Source organism: Colias croceus, chromosome 3 (genome assembly GCF_905220415.1).
Source record: "Colias croceus chromosome 3, ilColCroc2.1".
NCBI classification, from domain to species: domain Eukaryota; kingdom Metazoa; phylum Arthropoda; class Insecta; order Lepidoptera; family Pieridae; genus Colias; species Colias croceus.
Genome location: NC_059539.1, coordinates 3,915,570 through 3,931,469, shown reverse-complemented (window position 1 = coordinate 3,931,469; position 15,900 = coordinate 3,915,570). Strand labels below are relative to the sequence as shown.

Genomic DNA, 15,900 nt, shown 5'->3' with positions numbered 1-15,900 from the left:
ATACGATTGTGTTAGGCTTACGGCTCGTATGGTCTATTCTGTTAGACTCGACAACATACATTAAGACAAGTGTTGTTTTAGAGACTTTATTACCGGCTCTTAATTTGCATTTTGCGTTTGTGTTTTGTGTATTGCAGTGTTGTTTCCTTTTTTATTTCGCTGTTTTGTAATGATAATATCCAGTTGAGATAAAAAGGCTTTCAGAACGAAAGAGTATTACGTGTCAGCTATAAAAAATACGTCCAAGTAATTCAAGACAAGTTGGTCCATGTATATGATAGCCTATAAATATTTGGGGAGCACATTTTATGGCACTTCTTAAAGCGCATGCACTTAAGCATTCACTAATAGCTTATTGCGAGGAAAAAAGGATATCACGGGCTCGGCTCAATCACAGGAAGTGCGCCATCTCATCGCGGAAGTGGTTTCTCTTGTCGTCCCTCTCTCGCACCGTGTTTTGTAAACTCGCCCGTTAATGGACGTATACGACTTGATGCGTCGATTGAATGCATTTCGCAATGGAAAACGGTAGGCTCGCCGAATTCAATCTTGTGAGCATTATGAACAACGTAACCGGATTGACGGATACGTGCCTACTGCGTACTGCCTAGTGCTGCGTTCGTATAATATCGGTTAACTTTTGTTTGGGCGGGAAATGTTATTGGTGTTCTCTTTTAGTGGGCACTTTTGGAATCTGATAATGTGATTGATATTTTTGAAATGAAAAAAAAATGAAAAAATTTTTTTATAATACACTCCTATATATATTTATATTTAAATATAAGACTATGATAAAATGATTAATATTTCTACAAAATTGGATAGTAGATATTGTGCCAACTAAACTGTAATCAATACTTTTCCTACTATTTCTTTTTTATATTGAGAATTACATGAAAATAGGAAATACAATCATAGAATTAATATTCATTGACATCATTATTAATAATATTTTTACATAATAAAATTTTTCTCATTTCCGAACGCAATTTCGTACAAATCAAACCAATAAACTATTCCTCGCAACAGGTATCGAGATCTATGTCATAGCGAAAGTGAGATTGTAAGGCTTAATCCGCGAGCGCAGTGATGAGAGCTCGATTAAAATGAATCACAGCGGTGCTAATTGGGCCTGGCCGGGCTCATCCAATTAGCCGCGACTTAGAAACCCCAGGCCGCAAGCCACCCTGTGGTAATCTCTCCCCGAACTGATGGAATGCGATTCGTGAGATCATGACGTATAAACTGTGCGTTTTTGTTTCCGGTGTATGTTATGGTAAGATAAGATACGTAATTTTTAGAGGTGTTGATAAACTTTCAAGTTTACTCGTCACGTTACTACATACTATAAAATTTTATAAACATGATGGTAATAGTAGTATTTCATTAAGGGGCCTTGATACGAAATTCATGTTTCTAAATCATGTTTTTTTCAAAGAAATCATCATATTTAAAATCCTAAAAAAATATATAGTACAGATAAACGTTTGATCTAGTGGAATTTTTGGATAGAAACACAATATTAAACATTTAACTCGATAAAAAAAAAATCAGAAGTTGCATCGATTTTGAAAGCAGATACAGTTTTATGCGAATTAGGGAAACGCTATTTTTATGAAAATTTTACATTTCATTTACTAATCAGGTTTTACAGAAGAATTTTTGGATAGATATATAATTTAGCCCTTATTTTTTTTATATAAAATATAATACGTAAATTACGACTCGCGCGCACCACGCCAGTGCCACCAAAGTCCAACCGGACGTCATCGAGGGAGGACCTGTGCTAGTTTTGCTCCCGACCACGTTGTAGTCGCCGCTCGTTTTAATTAGAACCGAGCGGCAAGTACAACGGCGAGCACGCCACAATATAAATAAATCAGTAGTTTAATTTTATTTATTTATTTATTTCTTCGTAATCATACAGCATTACAGTAAATAACATTTCTTAATATATTGATACAGAACTATGAGCCAATTAAGATTACAAAACAAGATACTTACAGCTAGATAAATGAGTTATTTTTTAAATGACATATCAGGAAGGAGTGTTTTCCATGTTTTGGTGAATTATATAATACAGAAAGAAAGGTTAATAAATAATTAAACAGTTAAATCTGAAATCTCCCTTTGTGTGAGTGTGTGTATGTGTGTGTGAGTGTTAGTGTGATGTGAATGTGTGGTTGTCTGGACTTGCGTGTTAGTACTAAAGCCGAATTGTATGTGAATTTTGTTAATTTCTTTTATAAATCTTTGCTTTGATAAAAGGAAAATATCTAGTTTATTACCTATTGTTGGTGTAAATAAATTAACTTCTTAATCTATACTATTAAACGAGCAATATTTGCATATTTATATATGTATATTTGTTTGTAAATTTGTTTGTAAATACAGTGTGGAAATTTTCGATGTGCCCTGGGTGAAAGTACTAGAAATACTGGAGATAGCAAATTTTGCTGAAAGGAAACATTCCTTTATTTTTAAAAAGAAATAGACCTGCATTCAAAGATTTTCAAAAATTCATTTTCTTCGGCCGGGAATCGAAAGAACTAAAAATGTAAAAAAATAAAATTTTCTATTTTATTCTTCAAATCAACACAAGTTTCATATTACAATTATTTGTAACTAGCTTCCGCCCGCGACTCTGTCCGCGCGGATGTCGGTCTTTGCGTGGATGGTTTATTTCTCCATTTTGAGTAACTCGGACAATGACATCTTATAAATATCTATTGGACTCAAATACGGCTAGGTCTATAATAATACGCAACGTGTGTTCGCGGTACCTACTACAGAACAATTTTTTTTCTACGTATTTTTCCAGGATCAAAAGTATCCTATTTTACGCCCAGGATAATAATGTATAATTATACCAAGTTTCATCGAAATCGAACCGGTAGTTTTCACGTGATGTCTTCATTGTCTTCACATACAGACAGACAGACAGACAGACAAAATTTTTTTTAATCACATATTTGGGTTTGGTATCGATCCAGTAACACCCCCTGCTAGTAATTTTTTTCAATATTTTCAATGTACAGAATTGACCCTTCTACAGATTTATTATATGTATAGATTTAAAATTATGTTTTAAAAATTACCTTGCCTGAGACCCTCTTTTTTATGGGTTGTTGAATAGGAATAGCGGCAAAGTTTTGAAGTACTAGTCTGTAGGAAGACTATTATGATGTTGGTTGATCTGTATGAGTATGACAAATATTATTTTTATGAAACAACAATCCAAGATGGCGCCGACGAAAATTTGACTTTTTTTCGTGATGGGTGTCATTTTCATGGTTTTTGGGGTAGCTATTAACGAATATGAGGTCAAAACTAAAATCCAAGATGGCGCCGACGAAAAATTTGACTTATTTTCGTGATGGGTGTCATTTTCATGGTTTTTGGGGTAGCTATTAACGAATATGAGGTCAAAACTAAAATCCAAGATGGCGCCGACGAAAAATTTGACTTATTTTCGTGATGGGTGTTATTTTCATGGTTTTTGGGGTAGCTATTAACGAATATGAGGTCAAAACTATAATCCAAGATGGCGCCGACGAAAATTTTACATCTTTTCGTCATGGGTGTCATTTTCATGGTTTTTGGGGTAGCTATTAACCAATATGAGGTCAAAACTAAAATCCAAGATGGCGCCGACGAAAAATATGACTTATTTTCGTGATGGGTGTCATTTTCATGGTTTTTGGGGTAGCTATTAACGAATATGAGGTCAAAACTATAATCCAAGAGGGCGCCGACGAAAATTTTACATCTTTTCGTCATGGGTGTCATTTTCATGGTTTTTGGGGTAGCTATTAGCCAATATGAGGTCAAAACTATAATCCAAGATGGCGCGGACGAAAACTTTACATCTTTTCGTCACGGGTGTCATTTTCATTGTTTTTGGGGTAGCTATTAACCAAAATGAGGTAAAAACTAAAATCCAAGATGGCGCCGACAAAAATTTTACATCTTTTCGTCACGGGTGTCATTTTCATGGTTTTTGGTGTAGCTATTAACCAATATGAGGTCAAAACTAGAATCCAAGATGGTGCTGACGGACATTTTATATGTTTTCGGCATGGGTGTCATTTTCAAGGTTTCTGAGACAGCTATTAACAAATCCCCAATGTAACCGTCGATAATTTGGTATATTTTTCTTACAACCGTTTACATATTTTTCGAGCAGAATTCAAATTCTGTGGAACTGTACACAGATAATAGCCTTTTGAAGTGAAACTTCTTTAGACGCATTGAGAGTAAAAATTTCATGAACGCGTCATGGTAATACTGCAACTGTCATGTTATGGAGCAAGGCGGTGATTTTGGTATCTATAAATCTCGCCAAAGAAGTTTCACTTCTGACACGTTATCTCGGCACACACGCTCTTTATTATTTTATTCTCTTCGTTTTAATGTTTTAGATGAACTTTATTTTAAAAAAAGTTAAGCGAATATATTTGTTAGAATATTAACATGATTGCCACAGAGTTACGTTTTATATATGTTACAGGAAATGTATGTAATCCGTCATTGTACATACAATTCCTAGGAAATGTATGCAATTCCTAAAATTGTAAGGAAATGTGTGAAATAAATTATTTTATACACATTTCCTAGGAAATCTATACAATTCCTAAATAGCTATCGGAAATGTAAAACATTTAAGATATTGATATGTCGCAGGCAAGGGTTGGACTAAAGCAAAGGGGGCGCAGGACTTAAAAAATTTTGATGGAGTTGGTATCATTATAACACCTATTTATTATTGTTTTATCGTAAAGATTACGCTTATATAAGCATGTTTTATAGGAACAACTTTTCTCTAGAATCAAAAATAGCCGAGATATTCGCCCTCAAAGTTAGGTTAGGTTAGCCGTTAGGTTAGGTTAGGTTAGGTTTGTTAAAAAAAAACTACACAGACATAGGAGCCCCGCGAAGCGGGGCTCCGTCAACGAAGATCGAACGATCGAAGATAATAATATGAACATAATATTATTACAATTTTACGGTATGACTGTTACCCGATTGTATCAATAAGAGCTATAATAAAAAAAATAACAACGTGTTTTATTACAGAAAGCATTTACTTTACACATTCGTATTAGGAAATACGATAAAGGAATTGTTTACAATTCCTAGGAAGATTATACATTTCCTAGGATATGCATGCATTAAATAGTTTTTTAAACAATATTTTATACATTTCCTAAATGGTATCGGAATTGTACACATTTCCTAGGAATTGTATACAATTCCTTGATTTCATACATTTCCGGTAACATATATATTACATTACTAAATATGCATTTCAATGTTCTTTAAAATTGTTTTTAAGACTGTCTACAAAACTGTAGTTGTAAACGTTTTTGTTATTTTATTTATGTTTACTTTAAAGGAGTAAGAAAAATATACCTAATTATCCACGGTAACATTGGGGATTTGTAAATAGCTGTCTTAAAAACCTTGAAAATGACACTCATGCCGTAAAGATGTAAAATTTTCGTCGACACCATCTTGAATTTTAGTTTTGACCTCACATTGGTAAATAGCTACCCCAAAAACTATGAAAAAGACACTCATCACGAAAAGATGTCGAATTTTCCTCAGCGCCATCTTGGATTTTGATTTTGACCTCATATTGGTTAATATCTAGCCCAAAAACCATGAAAATGACACCCGTGACGAAATGATGTCAAATTTTCGTCGGCGCCATTTTGGATTTTAGATTTGACCTCATATTTATTAATAGCTACTCCAACTCTTTGAAAATGACACCCATGACGAAAACATTTAAAATTTTCGTCGGCGCCATCTTGGATTTTAGTTTTGACTTCATATTGGTTAATCGCTACCCCAAAAACCACCCACATTTGCTACTTAGGAAAAGTTCAGATTTAAAGATATCATAGGTAATGTGACGATTATAATTTGAAATTTCATTCCGAACGTTTCTCGGAATAACAAACATTTTCTAAGAAGGGTTTAATATATTACCGGTAACATAATATTATGATGTATGATAATAATTAATAATTCATAAAAAAGTATTTTATACATTTCTTAATAAGCTTCGATATTGTATACAATAATACAATTCATTAATTGATTATTATTCAAATTGTTGTAAAATAGTCACACTTTTTTAAGTTGGTTGAATACACTAACATACTTATCAGGATCGTACCTACTAATAAAAAAGACAAAATGAATTTTTAAAGTTCCCAGTAATCTTCTAGAATCAATTTCAATAAAAATAATATAATATCAAGTTTGAAGATGGTCTATAAAATGGAATGTGCTATGTTTACGTGAGCGTGATGTTCCCGCGCACCACGTTGCGACGTTATTAGATACCTAAATTTGAGTAACGCAGATATTATATGTACTAGATTTCCGCCCGCGGCTTCGCCCGCGTTTGTAAAGGAAAACCGGCACAGTTCCCGTTCCCGTGGGAATTCCGGGATAAAAACTATGCTATGTGTTAATCCAAGTTACCCTCTATATGTGTGCTAAATTTCATTGTAATCGGTTCAGTAGTTTTTACGTGAAAGAGTAACAAACATATAAAAAGAAAGAGTAACATACATCCATACAAACTTTCGCATTTATAATATTAGTAGGATTAAGATATTAAGATATACATATATTAAGATGTGACAACGTCCTTAAACATGTTTGCGGTGCAAGACTTCAATTTACAAAATTCAATTATTATTTTGCCTTTTTTATTTGTTTTACTTTTAATTATTATTACCAATATTTTCAGAAGAAAATAAATTATTGATGTATCCAGAACGAGAGTTTCATTTTAAACTTTAAATGTATTTATAAAATTAAAGACCAATAAACCAGAAGCGTTCTTTATGTTTAGATGATGTTGATGCTACAATAAGAAACGAGAAATTAACAATAAATTATCTTTTATATTGTTCTATCGATTTGAATAATAAAATAAAATTTGAAAAAGGAATGTTTCCTTTCAGAAAAATTTGCTATCCCTAGTATTTCAAGTACTTTCCTTTCAGGGCACATCGAAAATTTCCACACTGTATATATACAAACAAATATATAAATATGCAAATATTGCTCGTTTAATGGTATAGGATAAATAGTAAATTTATTTATCAACAACATTCCTACGATAGCAAATAAAATCGAACTACTGATTTATTTATACTGTGGCGTGCTCGCCCGTCTCCATAGGTCACCGGAGTTCATGTCGCGCCGGCTCCTGCGGAACGCGGGCGCGAGCCGTCTCAGCGCCTAAAATGCCTAAACTTTCAAAATCATGGGCTCTTAACATATTTTCATTATAGCAGTAGTTTTCTCTTTAAAAAATATATATATAATAAATTATTATTATTAAAAAAATCACATAATGTGTTTTTAAAGACATTTTACTTTGTTTTCATTTTAGTTAATACAATATTTGACACCCTTAGAAACCAGCGAATCTCTAACTACGCTATACCTCGCATCCTTAAATTAAGATCACTAACGACGCTCCTTCCTATCATTTAGTTTGAGAAATTCATTTGAAAATAATAAAGCGCAGTTGTTTAGAGAAGCGATAACGACTCACGTCGAGACTTCGCGACGCCTCTAATGACATCGAAGGCAGTAGGCTTCGCGTGCGCAGTTCTTGTTATATCTTTATTACAAAGGAGTGCCTCATTAATTTGGCAGCCCTTAAAAGTTGAGAGCTGCGAACCCTTGACCTCGTTCATGAGAGCTTGAGACCAACCGTTTCGAATTGAAACGGCAACGCACCTTGCGATACATAATTAACGATCCTCATTACTCTGTAACAAACACTCCCTTCAGCCAAACCTTCCCCGATTTCCTTAATCTGCCGCGAAATAAAACAGAACGAACGTCCAACTTCGATCATTCCAACAGAACACATAATTCCTTGACTCATCGTTCGAGCTAGACAGTTTCTATTATCCTTAATAGTGGTCGTAAGAGTTTTAAAATGGTTTGGATACGAAACTTGTTCCGCTCAAGAAGTGTTTCCAGCGCGGAGAGAACGGGCTCGCGGAACTTGGATATTGAACGTCGCATTTTATTGGGCGAATTCTATAATCACGGAGCGTAACCGGCGGAAAGAAACGGCATCGTGTTGCCGGTGGAAAAGTTGTGTCATCGAGCGAACGACGAATGCATATCGCGATAGTTAATTTGGGAGGGACGCGTGTCCCTCTACTAGGCTAATGAACACTACCGGGGCTCCGTGTCCGCGGACTCGTGCATTTTTAATGGCTTACGCTAGCACACTCACTATTAATATTTACCGAACACGTCAAGAGGGTGCACTTTACCTTTTAGTTAACTAGCGTCCGGCCGTTCATTAAATTTTCACGCGCGTCAGTTTCGGGCGAATTTTCCGCGGCGCTGACCGGCCGGCCGATAACGAGCGGGCATCGTTACGGGCTGCGCCGCCGGAGCCGCACACAAACCGACCCAATTTTATTAATAATAAACTGTTACTGAAACTGCGGCTTTCATGTAAAGACTTGAACGCTTATTGGGAATTATTCAAATGATGGTAACTGGATTGTTATTTATTAATGTTCAATTAAAATAATGTTGTGGGAATTCAATAGATTTATCGGGCATTTATGGAATAATTAATTAAGTAAGAACATTATCGTTGACAAACGAATTTTTATATTAATGACGAGGTATTTACAAAGCAATGAAAACGTAAACGTTTGTCACACATACCGTACAAAGATATCAATAAAGCGGGCATCCTGAAACTGAAGACGAGCGATGATTAATGCGTACACGAGGAGCTATCGCATCGCGTGCCGCGACGGCATGAATACGGAATGAGCGCGCGCGCACGCGACGCGACAAACGGCCGGCCTGCACGCTACCTACCCCATGCCGCCCTAATTTATATCCACCCTGTATTATCACTTCGTATCTCTCTTTGCTATATCTCTGCTAAACGAATGTACGGATGCCTAATTGTATTCGCGGCTAACTTTGAATAATGGCGGATTTGTGGGAAAACTTTGGCTATGATTTATTAAACTTATTTAATTTAACATTAATTTCACAATATATGTAATAGGCTTTCAGTTTCATTATAGAATAGTAAAGTAATTTTAATACCAAACATATAACTTATTTAAAAAAGTAATAACAACAGACCAATTTATATTTCAAAGTTTCAAGCATAAAATATATTATTTTTCGTAAATTTTCCGTTGCTCTATTTGCTACACAAAACTTTCTTCCTATAATTTGCCCTTAGGTACATCTTTATAAAATTATACAAAAAAAATGATTATTTTCACCTCAGTAACCGAGCACTATACCTACTACGAAATTAAGGTCACCAAAACATGTTTTAATTCAGAACAATTCCATTACAATGAAGGCTTTCTAAAATATGAACTATAATCCGTTTCTTAGAAGCTCTCTTGAAATGTAGACATTAAATTTTATGAAAACAATTCTTTGTACTGGCTCTACCGCCAATGTTTCTATTTATATAATTATCTAGAACCATAGTTTAGAACCCACGTATTTAGTCCAAATGGCGATAGATGACGTCAAAATCAGCACTACAGGCTAGCGAAACTTTACAAAGGACCTCCTCAATAATTATCTGCGGCCTCTCGAAACTTCGCCGTCTCTGTAATTATTTTTCGCTTGTTATTTTTTCAGTTCTGTAAAAATAACTTCAGGTATCAAGTTTGTTTGTAGTTGACCACTTTTGTGATCATTACCGTCTGAGAGCCTTGGTCTGGTCGAGTATCTTCATACTTATTCAGATTTAATTACAAACTTTTTATAGCAGAAATATACACACAATACTTTAGAGTTTTGGGAAATATTTGTAATGCTTATAAATTTTGATAATATTAATTCAGTAATTATTATTGAGAACCTATTATTAGAAACTGTCGTAATTGGCAACAACACAAACACTATGACGTAATTCCCCATAAACTCCAAACAATTATCCTTACTATCGCATACAAACTAATCGGACAGACCCCGACCCACACAACAGATACAATAAACAATGCAAACATTCATTATATACAAAATACCTATCAATTATTCAAACATTAGTACAATTTAGCAAACGCAAAGCCCAATAGCAGGCGATTGTTGGCTCTACGGTATGAGCACTATTAAATTATTTAGCTGCGGTCGCGGCATTGTCTCGCGAACTTGGTCCCATCGTTGTATAAACAGTTTTGATACCGTTTAGTGTGACGTCCCTAATGTTTACCGTTTGTATCTATTCAGTTTTGGCGGGAAACTGTGGAAAATTTGCGACGTTGTTGAAATGAATTACGAATTGTGGAATCAGAAAGGAACAATAGTATTGTTATTTAATTGATTATATAGAACTACATTTATTGCATAGAAACGTGAAGAAATATGTTTCTCTAAAAAAACCCATCCATATCATATTTGACGTAAACCAGGACAAATAAATAATAATGTTTATAGACGCAAAATAATTAGCAGTTTGAACAAATACAATCTTTATGTACCGCAATAATTGTAGGACAGAAATAGATATCCTAAGAATTAAGATAAAAATACACACAAATGTGTCATCTGCGTGTTTTACAACCTAAAAATATACGTAAGTTTTTATCCCATACAAAACATTGATCCAATCAATAAACCAACCCTTAATAGAGTGCTTTATTTAAGTAAACATAAAGACAGGTTTAATGGCTTTCTGGAACTGGTCGTATAATAGTGTCCCGTCTTTATTCCGGGGATACGTCTATGTTTGTCCAACTAGTTAATGGGATACCGATGGGCTGTAGTCCTGTACACTATTGAGCGCGTTGGACCGATTTCAACATCGCCATTATGGTCGTGCGTGGAACCGAGTGGACGGTTAACAATATAATCGTGTTGTCTAGAAACATCGTATAAGTATCTAGTAGACTTATTATATTATGATTATCTATATCTAATGAGAGATTTGAAAAACAGAGTAAGATCTAGAAAAATATTAAAATTATTATTAAATTCGAGATAAAAAATTGTAAATGGCTTTACGTAAGTAGTAGGTATGTAAATAATTTCATTTATTTTCAAAGCCTCTATAACCCCTAAAACCAGATAATTCCATTTAAGCATTATCTAAAATAATCTACACAAACTGACCGCCCTGACCACGACCCCCAGACTCTCACAGTGCATCTGTAATGATCGAAATCTGAGTCCACCTGAACACCATTAAACTTGCTTCGGATCTTGACAGCTTCTTTATCAACGTATCGTGTACATGAAGAAATAATATAATCTACCCATCTAACATTGCAAGCATAACATTAAATTAATAATTTCCATTTTACTAGTTTGTAGTTCCATGTTTCTAGCGTGTAATATGATGTAGAATGTATCTAGAATCATTATAATTATGTATTAAGAAAATCACCACAGATACATTTCACAAGTCACAACAAAAATTTTATGTTTACAAATTCACTGATCAGTCTATGATTATTTCAAAGCTTGTAAACGTCCGACTATAATCCAATCATTAAGAAATACTAGTTCAACCAGGTGGCTAATTTACCTATTCTTAAATCTATATTAGAAATCAAATATATCTAATAAGACCAAAGAAACAACCTCAGTCTTCTAAGGTCATTCGTACAGCGTTCATTACTCTCAATCTAAAGTTAGATATTAAACACGTTTACTAAGAGCAATAAAGAATATAAGGCTCACCCAATTATAGTGTTATGTGTACAAGAAACGCCCAAGGGCCTCACTCCTAACTAACTAATTTAATTAGCCGTGTAATGAAATGGTTTACCTCTAATAAAATTGTATTGGTGTAAGGCTAGTTACTCACGTATGTGAAATAATGCGTTTACAGTATTTTTTGATAATGATTTGCATATAAGTTTCTGTACTCGTATGTTCAACCAAATATCCATCCAAAGCTTTATTGTCACATAGCTCTTAAAATATTAAACAATCTTCAAACAAATCAATGAATAATAAATATATTACAAACGTATTTAATTAAAGTAGAAATAATTCAATAGCAAAGCCGCATTATTCCAACAGATCTAAATTCATTGGGAGCATCCATAATACAACGCTCGCCTAATTGATAAATCATGTAAAATACAGAAATTCCAAAACACAAACAGATAATTTCCATGGAAAGCTTGTACCGCCGCGGCCGACTGTATCCACTTGCCGCAGAGAATAGCACACACGGCCGGGTAAGTTTCAATAGCGTCCGTATTAGTTTGAAACCTAATTGTTACGCGGCGTAGCCCGCGGCGCACCGTCCACGACAATACGTCGCCTCCACGATATTATGCATGTTTAATTAACGCCATTTCTAATTCATAATCCGACAGTGATAAATTAAACCCCGTCCACTCGTAATTAGGTACGCAATTACGGCCCGTTTGAATTCATTATTGCCGAAAGTACTAGGTGAGCGTGATTTATTGCCGTGTCTCAGCGATCGTAATTAATATCGCGTTACACGTGCGTTATCGACCCCCGTCGCCCACTGTATCAATCAAATGCCGACTGCTTCCTGCGGACTTGAGCCCGCGTTATAATTAATCAGCTACAAGATCCCCATATTGTTCATCGGCATTATTAGACAATAAGCGATCGCCGCGGCCGCGCGAGCGTAATTGGAAACTCTATACGGCTATTTAATTTACCTAGCGGGCCGCGCCACCTGGCTCGATGGCGAAACAATTGCCGAGCGCCTAATTATATTTTAATCGCAACATGACCCCCGCCCTATGCAGAGACCGGGCGGGGGCAGCGCGGGGGGACAACACCACTAATTCATTTGTGCGGCGAAACTCAGGACGAGCCGCCCGTAGCGATTGTTTATTCTCATAGGAGAGTTTAGGTCTCCTAAAGCAATAGCGACGCTTAAACATATTAACCAAAGCGTTTACGTGAAGGGTTTAATTATGCACTATACGTACTGTGAGCACCGGGTTAATTAAGTCGTACACATTGTTTTGAGGCACTCAGAAGGCACATAAACCTATGGTCTCATACATGTCTTTTTATGCGAGGATAGCGTGCCCGAAGCCAGGTTATACGTAGGTAGTTACTTGCACTAACTTGCGCGGAGTTCATCAAGTGCAATAAATATTAAAGTTACAATATCATTGTTAGAACACTCGGTATACGCGCAGCTGTTTCCGCGAACTATTGCCAATTGTGTGGGGACCTTTGTTTGCAACATCAACTATGAAAATGTTATAATAGTCTATTGAGCCCATAAATTGCTCGGAATCCTTTTACCTCCAAAAAATAACTTCGAGGTGTATAGAAAGCCAACATAAATATTTGTTTACTCTAACATTAGAAGTGTCCTTAGTTTCTATTTTCATAATTAATTATGAACATTTCTTATCGTGTTTAAATAGACAGAAAGATTTTTATTTTCGAATTTAAAAAAACATTTGAAACTTCAAACCTATCTGGTACTTATAAAAGCTGTGAAGTTCCCGTTTAGGGCAACTGCTCTTGCGCTCGCTCCACATTAGCGTAAAAGCCTTAAAGCGGGGGAAGCTGCGCATTGGCTATTAGCATGATTAGACGAGCCGACACTCGCGAATTCTTTAGGCCTCATCTCATAACACCACCTACATATTTCATTATTTATGTAACCTCTGTTTTACTTCAATCTACTCCCGGAGATTGCGTTCACAATATACATAAAGATGATCTTTGACGTGCCAAATTGCTCTTGTAAATTATTATGGTACACTTTGTTAGATTATGTTACTGTTTCATTTTTTTATTGTGGAAATATGTTGTACAAATGTTTATTACTTGTTTGTCATATTTTTATTTCTATAATGTTAATTATTTTATAAATATACTTGGATACTTGTTTCTTTTGAAATATTTATAATTAATGGCAAATCTGATTGTTATAAGTGGTAACTATTCTTTTATGTTTATTAAATTTCACTTCCATTGTTCCAGATGATGGCCTGCTCATACTTGAGCGCAACGAGTGTCAAACCTGACGCGACCACGAGCTGCTGGAACCCCCCGTACGCCGGCCAGCCGAGTCACAGCTTCAGGCCCGCTCCGGAGACCAGTACCATGGAGCCAGCGCTCGACCTCACCACGTCTCTCAAACCTCGCAAACCAGCAAGCGACGACGACTCTGAGTGACAGTGTTGTGCAAAGACTAAAGAACTGCAGTCGACGTCACACGCCCCCGCGCGACGACTCGACTCTTGTTAATTTATAATTCATAGTCAAACCTCGATGTGAATGCTACTATGGGATCCCTTAATATCGACGAGTGTAGTACCATTCACATTCGCGTTGAATATGGCGGTTGTACTGGTATTTAATTTTGGTTGTGAAATCGCAATTTATGTAAAATTTACTCTGCTCTATAAATCATTCGATTCTCTTACTTAGAATCTTAAGGAATGTGTTAAACACAAGCGTGTTGTTTGTATTTAAAGTGATAATAATGGAAATGAAATCGCATATCGTAAAATAGCAGTTATGTGAAGCTACGCTTGTTGTATATCTTGTCATTTTGTACCCGACTCTACTGTGTAATTTATGTTGTATTAACGAAATAATTTTAATATTAAATAAATTATTTTATATTATTATTATATGGAATTTACTATGAAAGATTATAAACAATGACTATTCTTCCGTTATCATTTATTTGAATGAAGTGCACGTAATATTAGCCAAGTGACGGTTTATGTTAATTCTTGCCAGTGAGAGTACCTTTTGTATTTTAATTCTTTATACGCATCTCTGTGATTTCCAATCTTACTATGTAAATATTTCTCGAATAAATTTGTTATTTCGTTTTTAATTGACGAGCTGTTACTTAAACTTCGAATAGCGTCTCTTATAAAAGTAAATTTGTACATACTAGCATAAACGTTTTAGACTTAAGTAGACACATCTTGTACCTTCTAAGACGCAAAATTGGTAGCAATAATCGGAATGCCAACATCAATGAAATTTAACTCGAGTTACTCATGTTCTCTGTGTATATAGTACTATATACTACAATTTACTATTATATTCGTTGATAAAATCAAATTTTAAAGTATTTACAATATCGTATATGTAATATTAAACGCTAACATTTCTTAGGTACATTAATAAAACATCGTGCATGTTTCATATGTTTTAAATTTAGTGTCAACTGTCAGTGCATCAGAAATACAAGTATGAACTCTTTGTATAAAAGAGAAGTGTAAAGATTGTAGGATCATTTATGATTTGTATTGTATAACTGCATTCGTACATAATGTTAGCGTTTAGTGTATCTTGCCATTTATTTACCATTCGACTTGGTGGTCTCCGAAATATCTTCTCGTTGTAAAGTTAAGAATAAACATATACACGTAGACAATTACCGTGTTACCAGTTTAACATTTATCTATACAGAAAGAAATTGCATCTAGCCTAAGTTATGGCGACAGGAGAAATTAAATTTTGTAAATTAATTGTGTTGTTTTCTTTCCTTACCCATGACAATATCGATGAAGGGATTATTTGCATGCATTTTCCCTCATTTTCAAGTAATAATTGCAACAGCCAACAACATTTAGAATAATAACTATAATATTCCTAAAGTTTGGAAGTTAGCCACTATGTAGTTATGTCCGTGAATGTGATAAAAAAGTAAACAAATAGTGATCCAACTCATTACCCATAAAAAAACTATTAAGTATGATCGAAGGATCAGAAGTATTTCACATGACGTGGTCTTCAATAAAAAAACGTAAAACATTTTACAGATTTTAAAATCAAAGTAAAGAGAGAAGAATCTCTTAGAGTTTCAAGAAACCTTATCTCTACAAAATTGGCAATTGTAACTTAGTAAGTACATAATTTTTCAATTCATAAAATTAA

At 34.8% G+C, this 15,900-nt stretch overlaps 1 protein-coding gene across 1 annotated transcript in view; it reads left to right on the top strand.

Moving 5' to 3' along the window:
* The window catches only part of LOC123706424 (LIM domain transcription factor LMO4), an 84,621-nt gene extending 69,130 nt beyond the window's left edge, over window positions 1-15,491 (top strand). The window contains exon 5 of the mRNA XM_045655696.1: window positions 13,981-15,491. The gene's annotated coding sequence lies outside the window, so the exon portion shown is untranslated. The remainder of the gene's footprint in view (window positions 1-13,980) is intronic.
* The last annotated feature ends 409 nt before the right edge of the window (window positions 15,492-15,900 follow it).